This window comes from Leptodactylus fuscus, unplaced genomic scaffold, assembly GCF_031893055.1.
Source record: "Leptodactylus fuscus isolate aLepFus1 unplaced genomic scaffold, aLepFus1.hap2 HAP2_SCAFFOLD_99, whole genome shotgun sequence".
NCBI lineage: Eukaryota > Metazoa > Chordata > Amphibia > Anura > Leptodactylidae > Leptodactylus > Leptodactylus fuscus.
The window spans coordinates 337,501-347,500 of NW_027441045.1; the positions used below are offsets into that span (position 1 = coordinate 337,501).

The 10,000-nt window shown below is 52.1% G+C and overlaps 9 non-coding genes and 3 pseudogenes across 9 annotated transcripts; all 12 read right to left on the minus strand.

The window, feature by feature from the left end:
- Positions 1-283: 283 nt before the first annotated feature.
- On the minus strand, positions 284-402 carry LOC142189176 (5S ribosomal RNA). Its single transcript, XR_012713365.1, has one exon. It is a non-coding gene; the product is annotated as a 5S ribosomal RNA (ribosomal RNA).
- A 715-nt stretch (positions 403-1,117) lies between these two features.
- On the minus strand, positions 1,118-1,236 carry LOC142189178 (5S ribosomal RNA). Its single transcript, XR_012713367.1, has one exon. It is a non-coding gene; the product is annotated as a 5S ribosomal RNA (ribosomal RNA).
- Positions 1,237-1,950: 714 nt separating this feature from the next.
- On the minus strand, positions 1,951-2,069 carry LOC142189359 (5S ribosomal RNA). Its single transcript, XR_012713535.1, has one exon. It is a non-coding gene; the product is annotated as a 5S ribosomal RNA (ribosomal RNA).
- Positions 2,070-2,783: 714 nt separating this feature from the next.
- On the minus strand, positions 2,784-2,902 carry LOC142189179 (5S ribosomal RNA). The gene has a single exon (XR_012713368.1). It is a non-coding gene; the product is annotated as a 5S ribosomal RNA (ribosomal RNA).
- A 1,078-nt stretch (positions 2,903-3,980) lies between these two features.
- Positions 3,981-4,099, minus strand: LOC142189180 (5S ribosomal RNA). Its single transcript, XR_012713369.1, has one exon. It is a non-coding gene; the product is annotated as a 5S ribosomal RNA (ribosomal RNA).
- A 714-nt stretch (positions 4,100-4,813) lies between these two features.
- Positions 4,814-4,932, minus strand: LOC142189295 (5S ribosomal RNA). The gene has a single exon (XR_012713476.1). It is a non-coding gene; the product is annotated as a 5S ribosomal RNA (ribosomal RNA).
- Positions 4,933-5,646: 714 nt separating this feature from the next.
- LOC142189418 (5S ribosomal RNA) lies at positions 5,647-5,755 on the minus strand (annotated as a pseudogene).
- A 714-nt stretch (positions 5,756-6,469) lies between these two features.
- LOC142189460 (5S ribosomal RNA) lies at positions 6,470-6,578 on the minus strand (annotated as a pseudogene).
- Positions 6,579-7,292: 714 nt separating this feature from the next.
- LOC142189519 (5S ribosomal RNA) lies at positions 7,293-7,401 on the minus strand (annotated as a pseudogene).
- Positions 7,402-8,115: 714 nt separating this feature from the next.
- LOC142189182 (5S ribosomal RNA) lies at positions 8,116-8,234 on the minus strand. Its single transcript, XR_012713370.1, has one exon. It is a non-coding gene; the product is annotated as a 5S ribosomal RNA (ribosomal RNA).
- Positions 8,235-8,948: 714 nt separating this feature from the next.
- On the minus strand, positions 8,949-9,067 carry LOC142189279 (5S ribosomal RNA). The gene has a single exon (XR_012713461.1). It is a non-coding gene; the product is annotated as a 5S ribosomal RNA (ribosomal RNA).
- A 714-nt stretch (positions 9,068-9,781) lies between these two features.
- On the minus strand, positions 9,782-9,900 carry LOC142189288 (5S ribosomal RNA). Its single transcript, XR_012713470.1, has one exon. It is a non-coding gene; the product is annotated as a 5S ribosomal RNA (ribosomal RNA).
- Between the last annotated feature and the right edge of the window lie 100 nt (positions 9,901-10,000).

The following is a 10,000-nucleotide window of genomic DNA, read 5'->3' on the forward strand; positions in this document are numbered from 1 at the left end:
GCAGGTTACTAGCTATGGCTTTCAGCCCGGCGGGAGGCCCAGATACTATGGAAATGAAGCCTGCTATTATTAAAAGTAAAAAGCCACAACGCTGGTGGCCACCACGCCCGCTGCGGCTGCTAAGAGTGATAGCGGTAAGACTGAGAATACTAGGATTTTGCAAGGCCTAAAGAGTGCAAGAGAGAAAGCGAATGTAAAAGAAGCAAGTGTGCAGTGTAAAAAGTGAATGTAAAAATGGCATAGAGGAGAGTGACCCCTGCTGGTGGAAGTGAGGAAAAGCAAAAGCCTACAGCACCTGGTATTCCCAGGCGGTCTCCCATCCAAGTACTAACCAGGCCCGACCCTGCTTAGCTTCCGAGATCAGACGAGATCGGGCGTGTTCAGGGTGGTGTGGCCGTAGGCGGAGACAGGCTTCTCACTTACTCCTCTTCTACTTTGCAGCCTGGCTGCTGGCAGCTCTTTGCACTACTTCACGCTAGACCTTCTTCTTCACTTTTTGCCTTCTCTTAAGGGAACTTCATACTCCAACAGGAGCAGTGCAAGAGCTGGGGGGCGGCCCTTATACCCACAGGTGTTGTTCAGCAACCAGTCACAGGCCGCAGCCGCCCTCTTTCAAAAGGGCTGGGCGCAAGGTCTGCGCAGGGCTAAGAAACCATCCCGGGGGTGAAAGAAAGAGCAAGCTGGACCAGAGCCCATTGTCCAGTTGTCGGCTAAGGAAGAAGTTGAGATGGTTGCCCGTGCCTGGAAGCGAAGCTGCTTTTCAGTCAGCTTCTCTTTTCTTAGGGCGCGTTGTCTGCAAAGATGTTCAGCCTGTGTTGCCCTGTAAATTGGTCTGCAGGTTACTAGCTATGGCTTCCAGCCCGGCGGGAGGCCCAGATACTATGGAAATGAAGCCTGCTATTATTAAAAGTAAAAAGCCACAACGCTGGTGGCCACCACGCCCGCTGCGGCTGCTAAGAGTGATAGCGGTAAGACTGAGAATACTAGGATTTTGCAAGGCCTAAAGAGTGCAAGAGAGAAAGCGAATGTAAAAGAAGCAAGTGTGCAGTGTAAAAAGTGAATGTAAAAATGGCATAGAGGAGAGTGACCCCTGCTGGTGGAAGTGAGGAAAAGCAAAAGCCTACAGCACCTGGTATTCCCAGGCGGTCTCCCATCCAAGTACTAACCAGGCCCGACCCTGCTTAGCTTCCGAGATCAGACGAGATCGGGCGTGTTCAGGGTGGTGTGGCCGTAGGCGGAGACAGGCTTCTCACTTACTCCTCTTTTACTTTGCAGCCTGGCTGCTGGCAGCCCTTTGCACTACTTCACGCTAGACCTTTTTCTTCACTTTTTGCCTTCTCTTAAGGGAACTTCATACTCCAACAGGAGCAGTGCAAGAGCTGGGGGCGGCCCTTATACCCACAGGTGTTGTTCAGTAACCAGTCACAGGCCGCAGCCGCCCTCTTTCAAAAGGGCTGGGCGCAAGGTCTGCGCAGGGCTAAGAAACCATCCCGGGGGTGAAAGAAAGAGCAAGCTGGACCAGAGCCCATTGTCCAGTAGTCGGCTAAGGAAGAAGTTGAGATGGTTGCCCGTGCCTGGAAGCGAAGCTGCTTTTCAGTCAGCTTCTCTTTTCTTAGGGCGCGTTGTCTGCAAAGATGTTCAGCCTGTGTTGCCCTGTAAATTGGTCTGCAGGTTACTAGCTATGGCTTCCAGCCCGGCGGGAGGCCCAGATACTATGGAAATGAAGCCTGCTATTATTAAAAGAAAAAAGCCACAACGCTGGTGGCCACCACGCCCGCTGCGGCTGCTAAGAGTGATAGCGGTAAGACTGAGAATACTAGGATTTTGCAAGGCCTAAAGAGTGCAAGAGAGAAAGCGAATGTAAAAGAAGCAAGTGTGCAGTGTAAAAAGTGAATGTAAAAATGGCATAGAGGAGAGTGACCCCTGCTGGTGGAAGTGAGGAAAAGCAAAAGCCTACAGCGCCTGGTATTCCCAGGCGGTCTCCCATCCAAGTACTAACCAGGCCTGACCCTGCTTAGCTTCCGAGATCAGACGAGATCGGGCGTGTTCAGGGTGGTGTGGCCGTAGGCAGAGACAGGCTTCTCACTTACTCCTCTTCTACTTTGCAGCCTGGCTGCTGGCAGCCTTTTGCACTACTTCACGCTAGACCTTTTTCTTCACTTTTTGCCTTCTCTTAAGGGAACTTCATACTCCAACAGGAGCAGTGCAAGAGCTGGGGGCGGCCCTTATACCCACAGGTGTTGTTCAGCAACCAGTCACAGGCCGCAGCCGCCCTCTTTCAAAAGGGCTGGGCGCAAGGTCTGCGCAGGGCTAAGAAACCATCCCGGAGGTGAAAGAAAGAGCAAGCTGGACCAGAGCCCATTGTCCAGGAGTCGGCTAAGGAAGAAGTTGAGATGGTTGCCCGTGCCTGGAAGCGAAGCTGCTTTTCAGTCAGCTTCTCTTTTCTTAGGGCACGTTGTCTGCAAAGATGTTCAGCCTGTGTTGCCCTGTAAATTGGTCTGCAGGTTACTAGCTATGGCTTCCAGCCCGGCGGGAGGCCCAGATACTATGGAAATGAAGCCTGCTATTATTAAAAGTAAAAAGCCACAACGCTGGTGGCCACCACGCCCGCTGCGGCTGCTAAGAGTGATAGCGGTAAGACTGAGAATACTAGGATTTTGCAAGGCCTAAAGAGTGCAAGAGAGAAAGCGAATGTAAAAGAAGCAAGTGTGCAGTGTAAAAAGTGAATGTAAAAATGGCATAGAGGAGAGTGACCCCTGCTGGTGGAAGTGAGGAAAAGCAAAAGCCTACAGCACCTGGTATTCCCAGGCGGTCTCCCATCCAAGTACTAACCAGGCCCGACCCTGCTTAGCTTCCGAGATCAGACGAGATCGGGCGTGTTCAGGGTGGTGTGGCCGTAGGCAGAGACAGGCTTCTCACTGGCTTCTCACTTACTCCTCTTCTACTTTGCAGCCTGGCTGCTGGCAGCTCTTTGCACTACTTCACGCTAGACCTTCTTCTTCACTTTTTGCCTTCTCTTAAGGGAACTTCATACTCCAACAGGAGCAGTGCAAGAGCTGGGGGGCGGCCCTTATACCCACAGGTGTTGTTCAGCAACCAGTCACAGGCCGCAGCCGCCCTCTTTCAAAAGGGCTGGGCGCAAGGTCTGCGCATGGCTAAGAAACCATCCCGGAGGTGAAAGAAAGAGAAAGCTGGACCAGAGCCCATTGTCCAGTAGTCGGCTAAGGAAGAAGATCGAGCGTGTTCAGGGTGGTGTGGCTGTAGGCAGAGACAGTCTTCTCACTTACTCCTCTTCTACTTTGCAGCCTGGCTGCTGGCAGCCCTTTGCACTACTTCACGCTAGACCTTTTTCTTCACTTTTTGCCTTCTCTTAAGGGAACTTCATACTCCAACAGGAGCAGTGCAAGAGCTGGGGGCGGCCCTTATACCCACAGGTGTTGTTCAGCAACCAGTCACAGGCCGCAGCCGCCCTCTTTCAAAAGGGCTGGGCGCAAGGTCTGCGCAGGGCTAAGAAACCATCCCGGGGGTGAAAGAAAGAGCAAGCTGGACCAGAGCCCATTGTCCAGTAGTCGGCTAAGGAAGAAGTTGAGATGGTTGCCCGTGCCTGGAAGCGAAGCTGCTTTTCAGTCAGCTTCTCTTTTCTTAGGGCGCGTTGTCTGCAAAGATGTTCAGCCTGTGTTGCCCTGTAAATTGGTCTGCAGGTTACTAGCTATGGCTTCCAGCCCGGCGGGAGGCCCAGATACTATGGAAATGAAGCCTGCTATTATTAAAAGAAAAAAGCCACAACGCTGGTGGCCACCACGCCCGCTGCGGCTGCTAAGAGTGATAGCGGTAAGACTGAGAATACTAGGATTTTGCAAGGCCTAAAGAGTGCAAGAGAGAAAGCGAATGTAAAAGAAGCAAGTGTGCAGTGTAAAAAGTGAATGTAAAAATGGCATAGAGGAGAGTGACCCCTGCTGGTGGAAGTGAGGAAAAGCAAAAGCCTACAGCACCTGGTATTCCCAGGCGGTCTCCCATCCAAGTACTAACCAGGCCCGACCCTGCTTAGCTTCCGAGATCAGACGAGATCGGGCGTGTTCAGGGTGGTGTGGCCGTAGGCAGAGACAGGCTTCTCACTTACTCCTCTTCTACTTTGCAGCCTGGCTGCTGGCAGCCCTTTGCACTACTTCACGCTAGACCTTTTTCTTCACTTTTTGCCTTCTCTTAAGGGAACTTCATACTCCAACAGGAGCAGTGCAAGAGCTGGGGGCGGCCCTTATACCCACAGGTGTTGTTCAGCAACCAGTCACAGGCCGCAGCCGCCCTCTTTCAAAAGGGCTGGGCGCAAGGTCTGCGCAGGGCTAAGAAACCATCCTGGGGGTGAAAGAAAGAGCAAGCTGGACCAGAGCCCATTGTCCAGGAGTCGGCTAAGGAAGAAGTTGAGATGGTTGCCCGTGCCTGGAAGCGAAGCTGCTTTTCAGTCAGCTTCTCTTTTCTTAGGGCGCGTTGTCTGCAAAGATGTTCAGCCTGTGTTGCCCTGTAAATTGGTCTGCAGGTTACTAGCTATGGCTTCCAGCCCGGCGGGAGGCCCAGATGCTATGGAAATGAAGCCTGCTATTATTAAAAGTAAAAAGCCACAACGCTGGTGGCCACCACGCCCGCTGCGGCTGCTAAGAGTGATAGCGGTAAGACTGAGAATACTAGGATTTTGCAAGGCCTAAAGAGTGCAAGAGAGAAAGCGAATGTAAAAGAAGCAAGTGTGCAGTGTAAATAGTGAATGTAAAAATGGCATAGAGGAGAGTGACCCCTGCTGGTGGAAGTGAGGAAAAGCAAAAGCCTACAGCACCTGGTATTCCCAGGCGGTCTCCCATCCAAGTACTAACCAGGCCCGACCCTGCTTAGCTTCCGAGATCAGACAAGATCGGGCGTGTTCAGGGTGGTGTGGCCGTAGGCAGAGACAGACTTCTCACTTACTCCTCTTCTACTTTGCAGCCTGGCTGCTGGCAGCTCTTTGCACTACTTCACGCTAGACCTTTTTCTTCACTTTTTGCCTTCTCTTAAGGGAACTTCATACTCCAACAGGAGCAGTGCAAGAGCTGGGGGCGGCCCTTATACCCACAGGTGTTGTTCAGCAACCAGTCACAGGCCGCAGCCGCCCTCTTTCAAAAGGGCTGGGCGCAAGGTCTGCGCAGGGCTAAGAAACCATCCCGGGGGTGAAAGAAAGAGCAAGCTGGACCAGAGCCCATTGTCCAGGAGTCGGCTAAGGAAGAAGTTGAGATGGTTGCCCGTGCCTGGAAGCGAAGCTGCTTTTCAGTCAGCTTCTCTTTTATTAGGGCGCGTTGTCTGCAAAGATGTTCAGCCTGTGTTGCCCTGTAAATTGGTCTGCAGGTTACTAGCTATGGCTTCCAGCCCGGCGGGAGGCCCAGATACTATGGAAATGAAGCCTGCTATTATTAAAAGTAAAAAGCCACAACGCTGGTGGCCACCACGCCCGCTGCGGCTGCTAAGAGTGATAGCGGTAAGACTGAGAATACTAGGATTTTGCAAGGCCTAAAGAGTGCAAGAGAGAAAGCGAATGTAAAAGAAGCAAGTGTGCAGTGTAAATAGTGAATGTAAAAATGGCATAGAGGAGAGTGACCCCTGCTGGTGGAAGTGAGGAAAAGCAAAAGCCTACAGCACCTGGTATTCCCAGGCGGTCTCCCATCCAAGTACTAACCAGGCCCGACCCTGCTTAGCTTCCGAGATCGGGCGTGTTCAGGGTGGTGTGGCCGTAGGCAGAGACAGGCTTCTCACTTACTCCTCTTCTACTTTGCAGCCTGGCTGCTGGCAGCCCTTTGCACTACTTCACGCTAGACCTTTTTCTTCACTTTTTGCCTTCTCTTAAGGGAACTTCATACTCCAACAGGAGCAGTGCAAGAGCTGGGGGCGGCCCTTATACCCACAGGTGTTGTTCAGCAACCAGTCACAGGCCGCAGCCGCCCTCTTTCAAAAGGGCTGGGCGCAAGGTCTGCGCAGGGCTAAGAAACCATCCCGGGGGTGAAAGAAAGAGCAAGCTGGACCAGAGCCCATTGTCCAGGAGTCGGCTAAGGAAGAAGTTGAGATGGTTGCCCGTGCCTGGAAGCGAAGCTGCTTTTCAGTCAGCTTCTCTTTTCTTAGGGCACGTTGTCTGCAAAGATGTTCAGCCTGTGTTGCCCTGTAAATTGGTCTGCAGGTTACTAGCTATGGCTTCCAGCCCGGCGGGAGGCCCAGATACTATGGAAATGAAGCCTGCTATTATTAAAAGTAAAAAGCCACAACGCTGGTGGCCACCACGCCCGCTGCGGCTGCTAAGAGTGATAGCGGTAAGACTGAGAATACTAGGATTTTGCAAGGCCTAAAGAGTGCAAGAGAGAAAGCGAATGTAAAAGAAGCAAGTGTGCAGTGTAAAAAGTGAATGTAAAAATGGCATAGAGGAGAGTGACCCCTGCTGGTGGAAGTGAGGAAAAGCAAAAGCCTACAGCACCTGGTATTCCCAGGCGGTCTCCCATCCAAGTACTAACCAGGCCCAACCCTGCTTAGCTTCCGAGATCAGACGTGTTCAGGGTGGTGTGGCCGTAGGCGGAGACAAACTTCTCACTTACTCCTCTTCTACTTTGCAGCCTGGCTGCTGGCAGCTCTTTGCACTACTTCACGCTAGACCTTTTTCTTCACTTTTTGCCTTCTCTTAAGGGAACTTCATACTCCAACAGGAGCAGTGCAAGAGCTGGGGGCGGCCCTTATACCCACAGGTGTTGTTCAGCAACCAGTCACAGGCCGCAGCCGCCCTCTTTCAAAAGGGCTGGGCGCAAGGTCTGCGCAGGGCTAAGAAACCATCCCGGGGGTGAAAGAAAGAGCAAGCTGGACCAGAGCCCATTGTCCAGGAGTCGGCTAAGGAAGAAGTTGAGATGGTTGCCCGTGCCTGGAAGCGAAGCTGCTTTTCAGTCAGCTTCTCTTTTCTTAGGGCACGTTGTCTGCAAAGATGTTCAGCCTGTGTTGCCCTGTAAATTGGTCTGCAGGTTACTAGCTATGGCTTCCAGCCCGGCGGGAGGCCCAGATACTATGGAAATGAAGCCTGCTATTATTAAAAGTAAAAAGCCACAACGCTGGTGGCCACCACGCCCGCTGCGGCTGCTAAGAGTGATAGCGGTAAGACTGAGAATACTAGGATTTTGCAAGGCCTAAAGAGTGCAAGAGAGAAAGCGAATGTAAAAGAAGCAAGTGTGCAGTGTAAAAAGTGAATGTAAAAATGGCATAGAGGAGAGTGACCCCTGCTGGTGGAAGTGAGGAAAAGCAAAAGCCTACAGCACCTGGTATTCCCAGGCGGTCTCACATCCAAGTACTAACCAGGCCCGACCCTGCTTAGCTTCCGAGATCAGGCGTGTTCAGGGTGGTGTGGCCGTAGGCAGAGACAGGCTTCTCACTTACTCCTCTTCTACTTTGCAGCCTGGCTGCTGGCAGCCCTTTGCACTACTTCACGCTAGACCTTTTTCTTCACTTTTTGCCTTCTCTTAAGGGAACTTCATACTCCAACAGGAGTAGTGCAAGAGCTGGGGGCGGCCCTTATACCCACAGGTGTTGTTCAGCAACCAGTCACAGGCCGCAGCCGCCCTCTTTCAAAAGGGCTGGGCGCAAGGTCTGCGCAGGGCTAAGAAACCATCCCGGGGGTGAAAGAAAGAGCAAGCTGGACCAGAGCCCATTGTCCAGTAGTCGGCTAAGGAAGAAGTTGAGATGGTTGCCCGTGCCTGGAAGCGAAGCTGCTTTTCAGTCAGCTTCTCTTTTCTTAGGGCGCGTTGTCTGCAAAGATGTTCAGCCTGTGTTGCCCTGTAAATTGGTCTGCAGGTTACTAGCTATGGCTTCCAGCCCGGCGGGAGGCCCAGATACTATGGAAATGAAGCCTGCTATTATTAAAAGAAAAAAGCCACAACGCTGGTGGCCACCACGCCCGCTGCGGCTGCTAAGAGTGATAGCGGTAAGTCTGAGAATACTAGGATTTTGCAAGGCCTAAAGAGTACAAGAGAGAAAGTGAATGTAAAAGAAGCAAGTGTGCAGTGTAAAAAGTGAATGTAAAAATGGCATAGAGGAGAGTGACCCCTGCTGGTGGAAGTGAGGAAAAGCAAAAGCCTACAGCACCTGGTATTCCCAGGCGGTCTCCCATCCAAGTACTAACCAGGCCCGACCCTGCTTAGCTTCCGAGATCAGACGAGATCGGGCGTGTTCAGGGTGGTGTGGCCGTAGGCAGAGACAGGCTTCTCACTTACTCCTCTTCTACTTTGCAGCCTGGCTGCTGGCAGCCCTTTGCACTACTTCACGCTAGACCTTTTTCTTCACTTTTTGCCTTCTCTTAAGGGAACTTCATACTCCAACAGGAGCAGTGCAAGAGCTGGGGGCGGCCCTTATACCCACAGGTGTTGTTCAGCAACCAGTCACAGGCCGCAGCCGCCCTCTTTCAAAAGGGCTGGGCGCAAGGTCTGCGCAGGGCTAAGAAACCATCCTGGGGGTGAAAGAAAGAGCAAGCTGGACCAGAGCCCATTGTCCAGGAGTCGGCTAAGGAAGAAGTTGAGATGGTTGCCCGTGCCTGGAAGCGAAGCTGCTTTTCAGTCAGCTTCTCTTTTCTTAGGGCGCGTTGTCTGCAAATATGTTCAGCCTGTGTTGCCCTGTAAATTGGTCTGCAGGTTACTAGCTATGGCTTCCAGCCCGGCGGGAGGCCCAGATACTATGGAAATGAAGCCTGCTATTATTAAAAGTAAAAAGCCACAACGCTGGTGGCCACCACGCCCGCTGCGGCTGCTAAGAGTGATAGCGGTAAGACTGAGAATACTAGGATTTTGCAAGGCCTAAAGAGTGCAAGAGAGAAAGCGAATGTAAAAGAAGCAAGTGTGCAGTGTAAAAAGTGAATGTAAAAATGGCATAGAGGAGAGTGACCCCTGCTGGTGGAAGTGAGGAAAAGCAAAAGCCTACAGCACCTGGTATTCCCAGGCGGTCTCCCATCCAAGTACTAACCAGGCCCGACCCTGCTTAGCTTCCGAGATCAGACGAGATCGGGCGTGTTCTGGGTGGTGTGGCCGTAGGCAGAGACAAGCTTCTCACTTACTCCTCTTCTACTTTGCAGCCTGGCTGCTGGCAGCTCTTTGCACTACTTCACGCTAGACCTTTTTCTTCACTTTTTGCCTTCTCTTAAGGGAACTTCATACTCCAACAGGAGCAGTGCAAGAGCTGGGGGCGGCCCTTATACCCACAGGTGTTGTTCAGCAACCAGTCACAGGCCGCAGCCGCCCTCTTTCAAAAGGGCTGGGCGCAAGGTCTGCGCAGGGCTAAGAAACCATCCCGGGGGTGAAAGAAAGAGCAAGCTGGACCAGAGCCCATTGTCCAGGAGTCGGCTAAGGAAGAAGTTGAGATGGTTGCCCGTTCCTGGAAGCGAAGCTGCTTTTCAGTCAGCTTCTCTTTTATTAGGGCGCGTTGTCTGCAAAGATGTTCAGCCTGTGTTGCCCTGTAAATTGGTCTGCAGGTTACTAGCTATGGCTTCCAGCCCGGCGGGAGGCCCAGATACTATGGAAATGAAGCCTGCTATTATTAAAAGTAAAAAGCCACAACGCTGGTGGCCACCACGCCCGCTGCGGCTGCTAAGAGTGATAGCGGTAAGACTGAGAATACTAGGATTTTGCAAGGCCTAAAGAGTGCAAGAGAGAAAGCAAATGTAAAAGAAGCAAGTGTGCAGTGTAAAAAGTGAATGTAAAAATGGCATAGAGGAGAGTGACCCCTGCTGGTGGAAGTGAGGAAAAGCAAAAGCCTACAGCACCTGGTATTCCCAGGCGGTCTCCCATCCAAGTACTAACCAGGCCCGACTCTGCTTAGCTTCCGAGATCAGACGAGATCGGGCGTGTTCAGGGTGGTGTGGCCGTAGGCAGAGACAGGCTTCTCACTTACTCCTCTTCTACTTTGCAGCCTGGCTGCTGGCAGCCCTTTGCACTACTTCACGCTAGACCTTTTTCTTCACTTTTTGCCT